The 15,077-nt window shown below is 43.4% G+C and overlaps 2 long non-coding RNA genes across 2 annotated transcripts; both read right to left on the bottom strand.

Moving 5' to 3' along the window:
- Window positions 1-80: 80 nt before the first annotated feature.
- LOC140460414 (uncharacterized) lies at window positions 81-7,930 on the bottom strand. Its single transcript, XR_011954077.1, has 3 exons — window positions 7,680-7,930; window positions 3,256-3,823; window positions 81-937 (listed from the first exon to the last, which is right to left on the bottom strand). It is a non-coding gene; the product is annotated as an uncharacterized lncRNA (long non-coding RNA).
- Window positions 7,931-9,074: 1,144 nt separating this feature from the next.
- LOC140460415 (uncharacterized) lies at window positions 9,075-14,790 on the bottom strand. Its single transcript, XR_011954078.1, has 2 exons — window positions 14,235-14,790; window positions 9,075-10,942 (listed from the first exon to the last, which is right to left on the bottom strand). It is a non-coding gene; the product is annotated as an uncharacterized lncRNA (long non-coding RNA).
- Window positions 14,791-15,077: the final 287 nt, after the last annotated feature.

Genomic DNA, 15,077 nt, shown 5'->3' with positions numbered 1-15,077 from the left:
CATGAATCGCAGCCTCTCGCTGTGGTTGTGGGTGAATCACCTTAATTTGGCTCTTAACTCAGAAACTGCACACAATTAACTGCTGAAACAATGATTTACACTTTATTGTATGTAACAACACAAATAAAACTCCTCAAGTAACCAAGTTCAACCTCACTCACAACTTGGCTATCTCCCAATTCATGGCTGAATTTAACTGAGTTTCCACCAACAGTTTATGTCTCTGGAAGTGTCCAGGGATTCAATGCAGCATTCTTCTTCCAAGTACTGCTGCTACATCATTCTGAGGTTGAATTCTGGTGGAGATTCCTCACTTTCAAATCTGTGATGTGATGTTTCTTTCGATTCTAACACCACCTCCCCACACTTCTGGAGATCTCTGGTCTGTAGCTTACCTTCTTATCCTCGAGGTTTAGTGCTTTGTTTGATACAGCCTTTCCTGCAAAAAACCCTTTTATGTCAGGGCCTTCCTTCCACAGACAAACTTAATTTTCCTTTTGTCATGAGCTTATTAAACACTTAGCTCATCTGTCCCAGGAAACAGTTTGTTGTTTTGCGTCCTTCTTCCCAGGGATGGTTAACTAGCAGAAATTAGGCCATTCAGTCTGTTCCACTATTCAATCATTGCAGATACGTTCCTCAACCCAATTCTCCCCGTAACCCTTGATACTTAAGAATGATTAAGTCAGCTCCACCATTCAATGAGCTGAATGGCCTAATTTCTGCCTCTGAGATCTTCTGATGTCGCAGTTTCTCAGTGGCCCTTTTGTTTCTTGGTCCAGAAAGAGTTCCTGCTGACTCAGGGAGTTTGGAAAGTTCTGCAGTTTAAAGGACCACACCACATTCCCCTCTGCCTCCTCTTGCGATAGTGGCAATTCCCAAGATCCCTTGGTATCCCTGAAAACAATCGAGGTGTCTGGAAATCTCTGCTGCTACTCTGGAACAGAAGGATTATGGGGAGAAAATTCAGAAATCTGATGTGCAAAGAGACTATGGAGTTCTACTCCAGGATTCTCTCAAGGTAAACTTGCAGGTTGAGTCAGTGGTTAGGAAGGCAAATGCAATGAAGGCATTTATTTTGATCAGACTTGAATATAAAAGCAGGGATGTACTTCTGAGGCTCTGTAAGTCTCCGGTCAGGCCACAATTGGAGTACTGTATGTAGATTTGGGCCCCATATCTCAGGAAGGATGTACTGGCCCTGGAACGTGTTCAGAGGTGGTTCAAAAGAATGGTCCAGGAATGAAAAATTTAACATAAGAACATTAGAGGACTCTAGGTTTAAACTTCATGGAGTTCAGAAGGATGGGGGTTGGGGTGGGATCTAATTGAAACCTACAGAATAATGAACGGTGTGGATGTTGGGAAGATGTTTCCATTGGTAGGACAAACTAGAACCTGAGGGCTCAGCTTTCCTGTCAAGGGAAGACCCTTTAGAACAGAGGGGAGAGAAACTTCTTCAGCCAGAGTATGGTGAATCTATGGAATACACTGCCACAGAAAGCTGCGGAGGCCAAGTTACTGAGTATATTTAAGACTGAGATAGCTAGGCTCTTGAGTATCAAGGGGATCAAGGAGTTCGGGGAGAATGGGGTTGAGAAACGTATCAGCCATGATTGAATGGCGAAGTAGACTCAATGGGCTGAATGGCCTAATTTCTGCTCCTGTGGTCTTATGGTATGCTGATTTGAGGAGGGGGGAAAAGAGATGAAGAGAGAAAGACAGTTAAAGTGAAGCTCGATAGAGATGAAGGAAATATGAGAATTGTATGATAAATGGCAGAACACACAGGAGCACTGGCATACAGAGGGATCTGGGCATAGTGGTAATGCAGGTGGGCACGGTGGTCAAGAAGGTATACAGCACGCTTCCTTGAGTGTAAGAGTTACATTACAGCTGTTTATTCTGGCCACATTCGGAATATTGTGTGCAGTTCTGGTCACTGTGCTACTGGAAGGATGTGGGTGCTCTGGCTGAGGATACAGACAAGGTTCACCAGGACATTGCCTAGTCTGGAGGGCTCTTGTTACGAGCAGAGGAGGCATAAACCTGGATTGTTTTCTTTGGAAAAACAGAGGCTGAAAAGAGACCTCGACAAAATGATGAGAGACACAGATTGGCTGGACAGGGGTGGCAGGGTAGCTCAACGGTTCGCACTGACACCTCACAGTGCCAGGGACCTGCGTTAGATTTTAGTGTCAGGCAACTAGCTGTGTGGAGTTGGCACATTATCCCTGCACCCCACCTCCCGTGTCTGCGTGGGCTTCCTCTGGCTGCTCCGGCTTCCTCCTAAAATCCAAACATGTATAGGTTAGGGTGGATTAGCGATGCTATGTTACCCATAGTGTCCAGGGAGAGGCAGGTTAAGTTGGATTGTCTGTGTGTAAATTGCCCCAGTGTTCAGGGATGTGTAAGTTCGGTGCATTAGTCAGGAGTAAATGTAGCTAATAGGGGTAAGGGAACAGGTCTCTATGTGTTAATCTTTAGAGGGCCGGTATTGACTTGTTGGGCTGAATGGACTGTTTCCACGCTCGAGGGATTCTGTGATAGTCAGAGGCGTTTTTTTCCCCTCCAAAGTGGAAAGGTCAACTAAAAGAGGGCACAGGTTCAAGGTGAGCAGGGGACTGTTTGGGGGAGAAGTGGTGGGGGTGGGGAATCACACAGAGGGGTGGTGCCAGTGCAGGTAGTGGAAGCAGGCACCTTAACAATGTTTAAGGTGTATCTTGATAAACACATGAACGGGAGGTGAACAGAGGAACAGAAACCACACATGGGCAATAAATAGCAGGTCTAAGTAAGGATTAAGAATTAGCACAGGCTTGAGGGTGTGTGTGTGCCTAAACCAAGTGAGACGGGCCTGAGACTGTGCTGTATTGTATTGATACAGCTTTCCCCCACTATTTGAAAGTAGAGTGTTCCTTTCATACGCCGAAATGGCCTAAATCGAAGAAGCAATTACCATGAATTAATTTGCATTATGCCTTTCTTTGTAAAAACGACAATCCTCTTCAGATTTCTTTCGGTTTATGGGAGCAGGTATTAATGTAGGTCTTTTGTAAAAGTGAAGTAGTGTAAAGCGAACTTTGAAAAAGTGGGGGATACCTTTATGCTGATGGAGGGAAGATGGGGGGCAATGAAGAGGGGTGGATGGAGGCTCAGGTGGAGAATAAACACAGAGACCAATTGAGCAGCTTGGCCTGGTTCTGTGCTGGAGACTCAATGGGACAGAGACAAATGTATCTATTTCAGGTATACCTGCAGAATGCTCCATCCAGGATAAAAAATGTCCTTCATCTGCTTCAGCATACAGGGCAGATGAGCAGTTTCTCCCCGGTGTGGACCAAGTGGTGATGCGACTGAGTGAAGCCTTTCCCATGCAGAATGCAGGTGAATGGCCGCTGCCTGGTGTATCAATGCTGATGAATATCGGGCAGGCGAGGAAGGGAAACTGTTTCTACATTCCCCGCATTTTCATGATTTCTCCATGGTGCGGGTGTCCTCGTATTTCTCCAGGTTCAACAATCAGTTGAAACTCGCTCACGCTTACAGCATGTGTGTGGTGTTACTGGTGAACCCGCTGATAATTGGAGGACTCTCATTCAGTCTGTAAAGCATGTTCCAGTCACTGCTCTGGTGTGTGGGTATGTGAGACTCTGAGTTTCCAGTCACACTGATGCTTAAAACCTAACAAAGCAGGCAGATCTTCTCCCCTTTGTTTTCAAGGCCATCAATATCCAAGTCCTGGTGAATCAATCGACTGTCAGACTTCGATGTGATGTTTGGTCTGAGATTTCTGCCTCCAAATTCTTCTCTTGTAATATTCCTGTGGAAAGAGATTGCAAAGGTCATCTCTGTCAGTCCACAATAGAAAGTCAAAACACACAATTCTAGTTTCTGTGGAACATTCTTTCCTCTCTTACCCAAGATCTTTGTGCTGATCTATATGTAAATGAATACAGCAGGGTAATGTGGTGGATTGCATACTCCATGAAGAGTTCACTCAAGTTGCTGAATGAACATCTATCGTGCGGTATTGACGTTCTTACTGAAGATATACAATATTCTGCAGTACAATATTATGAGCCCAGAAACAACTGCAAATCAGGATTTTGGAGCCATAAACATTCCATCAAATACGTAACATATACCCCAGACTTATCTGTCTTATATTAACGCACTGTTGTCTTACATTTCCAGAAGACTCAGATTTAAGTTTTAAGTGTGACTTTTTGTAAAAGAAGCCGTCTTTTGGACTTCTTCCATGCCATACTGACTCTATTACTGGAAATACATCCATACAACCAGGATTCATGGATCAATGACGTGAGGCTTATCTTTACCCTCTTATAATTTTCTGTTGCATAAATGTTTCGACGAATGCCAACGCTTTTCACCAGTCACAGAGTCAGAGACATAAAGCACAGAAACAGATCCTTCAATCTAACTTGTCCATGCCGACCAGATATCCAAAATTAGTCTAGTTCCATTTGCCATCACTCGGTCCATATCCATCTAAACCCTTCCTATTCATATACCCATCCAGATGCCTTCACCACTTCCTCTGGCAGCTCATTCCATACACTCATCACCCTCTGCAAAAAAAGGTTGACTGCAAGGTCCCTTTTAAATTTTTCCCCTCTCGCCCTAAACCTATGCCCTCTAGTTCTGCACTCCCCCTATCCCAGGGAAAAGACCTTGTCTATTCACCCCATCCACACCCAAGTTTTTATAAACCTCTTTAAAAAACACACACTCAACCTGCGATGCTCGAGGGAAAACAGCCCCATCTTATTCAGCCTCTCCTTGTGGTTCAAACCCTCCTACCTTGGCAATAGCCTTGTGAATCTTTTCTGAATCCTTTCAAGTTTCACAACATTCTTCTGATAGGAGGGAGACCAGAATTGCACACAATATTTCAGAAGAAGCCGACTGAAGCTGACTTTTGCAGAGTCTGCTCCCTGCTTGGATTCATATTTCTGCCTCCAGTTGCTGCAAGTGAACAGTGCTTCCCCCCTTCTCTCTCCCTCCCAGGATAAGGAATGGAAAGACATTGCTTTACTCCCAGATTTTGCCCAGAATAGCCCCCCTATTGTCTGAATGCACAAGTTGGACCATGAGCTTCTGAAGCTACTGCTGCTCCTCTCTCTCTCTGAATGAAGATTGAGCTTCACCCCAGACTGCAATTCCCTTCCTCTGTCCAAACATTTGTGAGCACAGCACATCTTTGTTGAAGTAAGGCATCTTTCCTGAATGTTACAATTAAAGGGGTGTCTTCCCCCTGATATTCAAAGGGATGGTCAGTCAGAGAAAGACCATGCCTTGTGTTGTGTGACATGTGTGACAGTTGCAACAGGATGTCCCAACTCCTATGCTCAATTCAAAGTTTGTGAGAAGATTTGTAGCTCGGGTGCTCATTGTTGTGGTTCTGTTCGCCGAGCTGGGAATTTGTGTTGCAGACGTTTCATCCCCTGTCTAGGTGATATCCTCAGTGCTTGGGAGCCTCCTGTGAAGTGCTTCCGTATTGTTTCCTCCGGCATTTATAGTGGTTTGTCTCTGCCGCTTCCGGTGGTCAGTTCCAACTGTCCGCTGCAGTGGCCATATTGGGTCCAGGTCAATGTGTTTGTTGATAGAATCTGTGGATGAGTGCCATGCCAGAGAACAGCCAGGGAATTCCTAGAAGTATGGCCTCTAGGCATTTTTCCAGCACCACATTTTTCAACTCTGGATCTGGGACAAGGTGTGTGGTGTGGGGGTGGGTGGAGGGGAGGGGAAATAAGGAAACTGGTGAAATCTACATTGATCCTATGCAGTTAGTGCGTCCCAAGGCAGAAGACGAGGTGTTCTTCCTACAAGCGTCAGGTAGCTAGAGCTTGGAGGGGGAGGCAGCAGAGTACTTGCATGTCCTTGATGGATTGGGAGGGGGAGTTAAAGCGTTCAGCCACAAGGCGGTGGGGTCGTTTAGTTTTGGCATCCCACAGCTGTTCCCTGAAATGTTCTGCAAATTGGCGTCCAGTCTCCCCAATGTGGCAGAGACCACATCGAGAGCAATGGACGTATAAATAAATCTTATAAACAAATTGTATAAACAAATTTGTTAAATTAAACAAATTTAACTTTAATTAAGTTAAAGAAAATTTTAATTAAATTGGGTGACTACATGAAACGGTTTGTTAGTCAGACTCAAGTCATCATCCTCAAATGAGACAATGCCATTAATATCAGTGAACTGCTTTTTTGTTAGAACCACAAGTTCTTGATTTATTTTCACAACTTACTGATATTCACATCTGCACATTTAATGTCAAACTCTGACAGCAGAAATGACATGACATCATTAATTTTTTCTTACAATAATCCAACAAACAAATTAATAACACAGTGAATACCAAGTCTCATTATTATGAAATTAAATTTGACCAAATAAAATGTAAAATCAAGATGTGAGATAACAAATGGGGGAAGGGCAGAATGCAAGAAATGCAGCATCATAGAAGGTGCTCCTCCAGGGAGTGTATTTTACCAACTACAACTGCTAAATATAAACAAACTGTGGGATATAGGTAAATTAATGTTACTTCTGCATTTCTGCAATTTCATTTTACAAAGTAAAATGAACTCACACCAGTGTGTAATTGTTTTAGCCACGAGCTGACTCAACAAGAATGGAAACGATGTGGAGGAAATATATAATTGTTTTTGTATTAGCTAAGACTGTATGTCAGAAGGTAGACATTACGGGCAAATAGATAAGATGTTGTGAGGGGATGAAGTTAAGCTAGATATGCCTGTACAAACAGTAGGTATAAACATCTGCTTCCCACTTTTACAAAAACACAGGAACAAACTCCAATTAAAAGGGTCATAGGGATCAGAACAGCCTCGGGAAAGGCACAGATGAAGGGGGGAGATAATGATGAAGAAAGAATATGCCTAACAATGACCTACAGCAGGATGAGGTCAAACAGCCTTGTGAGGCCAGGAATAAGCATTTTATCACAGACAAGGCCGGATAAGGCAAGAGATAAACAGGGGTAATGGGGGCCGGTCTTAGGGAAGTGGATGATGTAAGCAGGGGAGGAGCGATGTAAAGCAAAAGACATCAAATCATATAAATATTATGTATGAATTGAACTTGGTGTGTGTATGTCCTCTGCCTTATAGACACTGGACATCTCACCCACTTGCAAGTGCAAACTAAAGGACACTGCTGATTCAGATTTTGTCTCGGACTGAAATTATTGAGGTGTGTGAGCTTTGTTTCTCACAATCAGTGAACTGCTTTTTTGTTAGAACCACAAGTTCTTGATTTATTTTCACAACTTACTGATATTCACATCTGCACATTCGATGTCAAACTCTGACATCAGAAATGACATGACACCATTATTTTTTTCTTACAATAATCCAACAAACAAATTAATAACACAGTGAATACCAAGTCTCATTAATATAAAATTAAATTTGACCAAATAAAATGTAAAATCGAGATGTGAGATAACAAATGGGGGAAGGGCAGAAGGTAAGAAATGCAGCATCACAGAAGGTGCTCCTCCAGGGAGTGTATTTTACCAACTACAACTGCTCAATATAAACAAACACTCTGACATGATCCTCCGGTTTTAATGTAAACCATAGCCCCATACAGTAGGTACCATTTAAATAAGTTAATAGATACAAGCCTTGAGCAAATCCAGCCTCCAGCCGGACCCCCCGCTTCTTGGAGCTCGGACCTTCCTCCAGCTCCGGGGGGTTGTTGAGCTCCTGGGCTCCGGCCGCCGCCGAAGAAGCCGCGGGCGCCGGCTCTCTCTCCTCCACCGCCGACATTTTTAATTTGTTTTCTCGTTCACCCGGTAACCGTCACCTCTCCCTCCCTCCCTCCCTCCGTCCGTCCGTCCGTCCGTCCGTCAGTCAGAAACCGCCCGCTGTGTCGATGAGAAAACCGCAGCCTCGCGCCGCCATCTTTGTTTTTCTTCTTCATTCCGTCTCCTCCTTCATTGGAGCGCGTCATCCACGCTCCCTCCAATCAGAGTGCACCTTACTCCACCTGACCAATGGCGGCCGGCTTTGCTTGTTGTTTTGGTCCCACCCTCTGCAATATCTCTCTCTGATTAGTCGGTACCGACCACAAGCTTTGGGATTGGTGGGGAATTTCACAATCACGTCAGTGTATCCGCCCTTTTCATTCCCATTCATTCATTGAACAGCAGATGACCCAGTTTACTGCAACGGGCTCCGGCGCTAAAGTGGTAGTGTCACATATTCACGATTTTTAACGTGATCAACCAATTCAACTGTGGCATCTCCACATCCACTCATTCAACCGAAGAGGGCTCAATTTAATGTAATGGGCTCCGAGGTTATAATATTTGTATCCCATGTTGAGAAGAAACCTCTTCCCCTTCATTCAATAGAAGAGGGTCTATTTGCTGCAGAAGTTTTTTTTAAGGCGCAGTGGTACTGTCCCTGTCTTCGAGCCCTGAAATCCCACAGCTATGAGGATGCGTAATAACAAATTTTGTAGTCATAAGTCACATGACACCAGGTTTATAGTCCAGCAGGTGTGTTTGGATGGGATCTTAGAGAAATATATTAAATTATGAAAGAAATAGAAATAGGATTTTCTACTGGTAGGTGAGACTAGGATAAGGGCGCATGGCCTCAAAGATTAGAGGTAGCAGGTTTAAAACTGAACGGGGAAGAAACTTCTTCACGGGAGGGTTGTCAATCTGTGGAATTCCTTGCCCAGGGAAGTATTTGACACTACTTCAGTAACCACGAGAAGATAATTCTTTTATTTTTCAAAAACGTAAGGGATATGGTGAAAACGCAGGTAAGTGGAGCATAGTCCACGAAAAGATTAGTCATGATTTTAAGGGCCGGAAGGCCGACTCTTGCTCCGAGTTCTTATGCTCTTATGTTGAAATCACAAGCTTTTGGAGTGTAGTCACTTCAGCAGATGAAGTCATGAGAAAACAAGTACAGGAAAGAGAATTTAGATAAATGAAAGACAGAGCATCTCAACGGTCAATTACTTACTCCCATTCCTATTTCTGATGATCTTACCACACAGCAAGTTGTGTTTTCCAAACATTAATTTTATTTCCATCATTTAAAAAACAAATATTTAAGGTGAACAGTTTGTGTCCAAGTGGAGGAAAAACATTGTGACCCACAACAATTTATACAGCACTGTGAATATCATAAACCCTCTCATGAGATATCATAGGAACAATTAATAAACTAGATTTATCACTAGTCACTCAAGTAGATACTAGAGAGGAGAAAAATTCCCAACATGTGCAGGATACTAATGAAAAGTTAGCAACCTGAAATGGTAACAGGAACAGCCCCAACCAGGAAACTCATTCTGACGTCCACTACAGTACCTTGTACTCTTCTTCACTGAACACTGCAATTGCTTTCCTTTTCAGTTTAATGATCCACCTCTATTTTGAACGCCATAATCGAATCTGACTCCAACACACTCTCTGGCAGACAGTTCCAGAGGTCAAAGTATTTTCAACATTAACGAAGTAAGTTTTGGATCCGCCCCAAAGACAATTCCGCTGGACTTTTGTTTCCAAACATTTACAGGAAGTTCTTGGTATGGTCACATTTCCAATTTAGTGTGTTTATTCCAATTTTATAACATATTGGGGTGGCACACTGCTTAGCATTGCTACCTCACAGCACAAGGGACCCAGGTTCAATTCCAGCCTCAGTTAACGGTGTCTGTGTGGAGTTTGCATGTTTTTCCTGTCTGCACAGGTTTCCTTCCACAGTCCAAAGAGGGGCTTTGGTACATCTGTGTGGACCTCCTCCAGATAACAGAGGGCAATGGGGCACTGTGAGGATCAATAGATCAGACAATCAAATCAGTCAGCAAGTTCTCTCCGGGAGACTTGTCTCAAGAAAGGCAGCGGTTTCTTATCTCATCCATTCTCCTACCCTCCACAAACTCCACAGACAGTCACCCCAAGGGTGGAATTGATCCTTGGCTCCTGGTGTCATGAGGCAGCAGTGCTAATCACTGAGTCACCATGCCACCCCTGAGCCACCGTGGGGTTGCAGTCCAACGGAAAACAAAGAGTGCACCAACTCTCACACTGCACCCACTGTCAGGAGAATCAGTCCTGGGGAGGAATCATGGCAGCATCAGCGGCAGAATCTGATTGTTGTGAGTGCTGGTGCCCCCGCTGGTGCTTCCGCAAGTTGCGGGAAAATGTAAACCTCTTCCCGCACTCAGGGCAGCTGAAGGGCCTCTCCCCAGTGTGGACTCGCTGGTGCTTCAGCAGGGCAGAGGAATCACTGAAGTCCTTCCTGCACTCGGGGCAGCTGAATGGCCTCTCCCCCGTGTGGACCCGCCGGTGGGTCATCAGTGTGGAGGAGCGGGTAAAGCCTTTCCCGCACTCGGGGCAGGAGAATGGCCTTTCCCCAGTGTGACTTCGCCGATGAATCTCCAGGACAGATGGGGCATGGAAGCCTCTCCCGCAGTCACAACACTTCCACGGTTTCTCCACGGTGTGGGATTCCTCTGGTTTCACCATGGCCGCAGCTACAGCCGCGTGTACGGCCCCTGCCCACAGTAAATTCCTCTTTCCTGGCCGTATAACTGTTTCAGGCTTTACACACAGTGAGCTGTAACAGAAGAGACTCTCATTCAGTCCCACTAATGCTGAAAATGGTCTGAAACAGGAACCAAAATGTTTTGCTCCTTCTCACAGAATCATAGTTGAAAATCGTTGAGGTCCCGATGGATTGAGTGACTGTCAGACATTGATGTGAAAGTGGGGACTGCAGACACTGGAGAGGAGTTGAAAAGTGAGGTGTTGGAACAGCATGGCAGGTCAGACAGCTTCCAAAGTGCAGGAGAATCGACGATTCAGGCATAGGCCCTTCATCTGTTGATTTTTAAACTTCAGTCTTCAGATCTTCAAATACTCTGGAAAAAAGAGATTACAAAAGTCATCATGGTCAGTCCAGGGTAGAAATTCAGAACAAGCTACTCCAGTTTCTGCAGAACATTTTTTTCTTATGCTGTTCCACAAAATTGAAAGCATCCCACTCTCTCTCTCTCTCTCTCTCTCTCTCTCTATTCTCACTCCACTCAAACGAATTGTCCTGAAGGTGCTGATTCAGGATCTTACAGGGACAGAAAAAGCAAAAACGTCAGGACTGACATCTTCGAATTTTGGATAACACCATGTGAAAGTTAATATCTTTCAGGATATTGGGATATTGCTGAGAGTGAGCAAGTCTGATTTTGGGAGCAAAAGAAGTGTAAATTCAGGTTGAACCTGCAATACAGCTTCTTGATAAATAAACAGACATGAATTGGTTATCGTCCCTATGGTGGGTGGGGGTGGTGGTGATATGTGGTGGGTGGAATGAGACATCAAGGCATTGACACAGACAACCAGAGAGAAACTGAACACACAGACATGGCAAACGATAGTGGCAAGCCAGAGTTAGATCTACAGCACAGAAACAGCCCCTTCGGGCCAACCAGATATCCTAGCCTAATCTAGTCCCATTTGCCAGCACTTGGCCCATATCCCTCTAAACCTTTCCTATTCATATACCTATCCAGGTGCCTTTTAAATGTCATAGCTGTATCAACAACCACCACTTCCTCTGGCAGCTCATTCCTTACACACACCACCCTCTGCATGAAAAGGTTACTCCTTAAGACTCTTTTAAATCTTGCCCTCCTCCACCCTAAACCTATTACCCTCTAGTTCTGGTCTCCCTCACCCCAGGGAAATGTCCTTGTCTATTTACCCTATCCATGCCTCTCATGATTTTCTTAATGACTCTCAGTCACCCCTCAGCCTCTGGTGCACGAGGAAAAACAGCCCAGCCCATTCAGCTCAAACCCTGGCAACATCCTTTTAAATGTGTTCTGAACCCTTTCAAGTTTCACAACAAGATTCTGATAGGAGGGAGACCAGAACTGCACACAATATTCCAAAAGTGGTCTACCCAATGTCCTATCAGCCACAACACAACTTCCCAACTCTTATCCTCAGTCAGAGGATTGGGAAAAAGTTTTCAAAACCCACAAAAGACAACCAGGAAAGAATGCAGGGACAAACCAAATTTGAGGGTCAGCTTGGAAGCATCAATGAGAAATTGGCGGACTGGGTTTATTGGGGATCCGTACTTCTTGAGTACATATACGTATTTCTCTTCTGCTCTTCGCAGTTCCTCTGGGCTGCAAAGGGTGATGGCTCACTAAATAATCTCCTGATGCAGCTTCGTTTGTGGGTGTTGTGATGATTGCTTCTGTAGTTAGGTATTTGGTCCGTGTGTATTGTTTCTTGTAGACACTAGTTTGAAGTTCCCCATTGACTGTTCACTCTACTGTGACATCTAGGAATGGCACTTTGTTGTTGTGCCCTTCCTCTTCAAACCAGGAGCACCCCTCAGGCCCATAGTCTCACTACCTGGAACACCAGTATACAGAGTGGTCAAAGAACTCCACTGAAGACTAAAACACTGAGCAGAAGATTCATGCCACTCCATTCACTCCACCCAAAAATTCCTGAACACCAAAGACACCAAGATAGAAGAGGATGAAGTAATGCTGTCCTTTGACATAACAGCCCCGTTCACATCCATTAACATCAACGTGGCCAAAGACACACCGACTACACTACAAGAACTACCAAAGACACAAACACCAAACAGTACCAACTTCATCAGCAAAGATAACATTGTCAAGCTTGTGGACCCGTATCTTATCACCCACTTCACGTTCAATAACAAGCCCTACAAACAAATCAACAGAACACCCATGAAACCACCAATATCAAGGATCCTAGCAGAAACAATAATGCAGAGACTCGAACAAACAGCCCTCCCAACGCTCCAACCCAAACTTTGGGTCCGCAACAGTGATGACACCTTTGTCATCACAAAATGAAACACATTTGGGGAAACCTACAACACCATCAACAATATCCTTACTGGCATAAAATTCACAAAAGAGGAGAACAACGACAAAGTGCAATTCCAAGATGTCAGTAGAGCAAACAGTCAATAGGGAACTTCAGACTAACATCTACAGGAAAACAACACACACAGACCCAAGTACCTAATGCAGAAGCAAATCATCCCAAACAAATCTGCATCAGGACACTATTTCAATGAGCCACTACACAGTGCACCACCCAGGAACTACAAAGAGCAGAAGATAAATACTTATACAACATATTCAAGAAGAACGGGTACCCAATAAACCCTGTCTGCTGATTTCTCAACAACAAACTCAAACAAGCAGACACACGTGCAGAAACCCGAGCCACATTACCTTACATCAAAGACATCTGTGAAATGATGTCCAGACAACTCAAACCTCTCAGCATCATGGTAGCCCACAAACCTACCAACACACTTAAGCAGCAGCTAATGAACCTGAAAAAACAAATGTTATTTACAAATTACCATGCAAGGAAGTATAGACATGGACTCTGCCCTCATAGTTCTCTGTAGCAAGAAATGCTGGGATGAGATAAAGATTTTTTTCAGTCAGAAAGAGGTGACTCTGTGGAACTCATTGCCACTGAAATGAGGCAAGTAACTGAGTGCTTTTAAAACAGATAAAGATAGGCTCTTGATTAGTAAGGGAATCAAGGGTTACAGGGAGGAGGCAGGAGAATGGGATTGAGAAACATTGGCCATGATCGAATCGTGGAGCAGACTCAACAAGTCGAATGGACTGATTCTGCTTCTGTATCTTATGGATCTGTAACCACAAAGATCTGACTTAATTTTCACTACTTTTACTGTGTTCCTGTCGTATTGATGGCAAGCGTGTGGCAATATGTTGTAGATTTCTCAAGCTAGATCTTCTAATTTCATATCAAATATTGATAATTGGAGCTAATATTAGAGAGAGTAAAGGTGTTTATTTCTTGGATAAATAAACCTGCCATGCATTTTAAGCTTAAACCTTGCATACTTGCGAAATTAGCGTTGCCATTTTGCCCGCTGTCATCAAATCTCCAATAATATTTCCCTTTTACTTGATAACCCAGTTTGGGGAAATAAACATAACTGAGGTTTCGTGTTTTATTCAAGCGCTTTAAGCTTTTGATATAATGATTTTAAGCCATCTACACAGAGTGTGATTGAATTTCTAAACTTAAGTAACAGCCTTAAAGTATTGTTATTTGTGTCACTCACATAACTTTAATGTAAATATTGAATTAAACTTATTGAAAAGAACATACTTGCTGAATTAGAGTCAGCATTGTTTTCATTGCGTTGTCCATTATTCCCTTTCACCTCATGACCTATTTTAGAGAAAGAAAAAGATTGCATATGCTGGAACATTTACTTTTTTTGGCAATATTATAAAATGAAGAAAGCAGTTCAGTCAACTTCAATCTTCATCCAGTCACTTTTTAGAAAAGGTTTTGAGCAAGGTTACAAAATAATAATGCAAGGTTACCTAATTTGCAGCATTGCTTGAGACAGATTTAATAGTACAAGAAGTTATGATCTCCATTCAGTAATGTCTTGATTTGAAGATAGTTTAAGTTAAGCTAAGGGTGTTGCAGAAATTGAAGTCATTGTGAAAATGTTACCAGGGAAAATATTGGATAAAAAAAAATCTGGTTTGAGTTTCTTCTTTGGGTATAAACAGATGCTGGATCAAAGTATCCTCCCAATATTCTAAAAATATGCCCACAAAATAAACACAATGCAACCTAAATAAATCAGGCCCAAAAGAAATTCAGAACCCACACTAATATATGGCAAGGAGGAAAACTTTAGACTACAGGATAATAAGATGGGTTGGTCAGATGAGCAGAACAATGACAGATGGAGTTCAATCCTGAAAAGATTGAGATGATACATTTCAGGAGGATCAACATGTTAAATCACAAGAACTTAGAATGTACTGAAGATCAGAGTAAGGTATACGTGTTCATAGATTCTTGAAGGCAACGGGACATGTGGATGAAATGATTAAGGCGGCATATGAAATACTTGCCCTTAATAGTTAATGCATTGAACACGAGAGCCAGGAGATCGTGATGGAACTGTACAAGACATTAGTTGGGCCACAG

This window comes from Chiloscyllium punctatum, chromosome 36 (genome assembly GCF_047496795.1).
Source record: "Chiloscyllium punctatum isolate Juve2018m chromosome 36, sChiPun1.3, whole genome shotgun sequence".
In the NCBI taxonomy this organism is placed as follows: domain Eukaryota; kingdom Metazoa; phylum Chordata; class Chondrichthyes; order Orectolobiformes; family Hemiscylliidae; genus Chiloscyllium; species Chiloscyllium punctatum.
The sequence above is the reverse complement of the archived record's forward strand: the minus strand, read 5'-3'. Positions and strand labels throughout refer to the sequence as shown.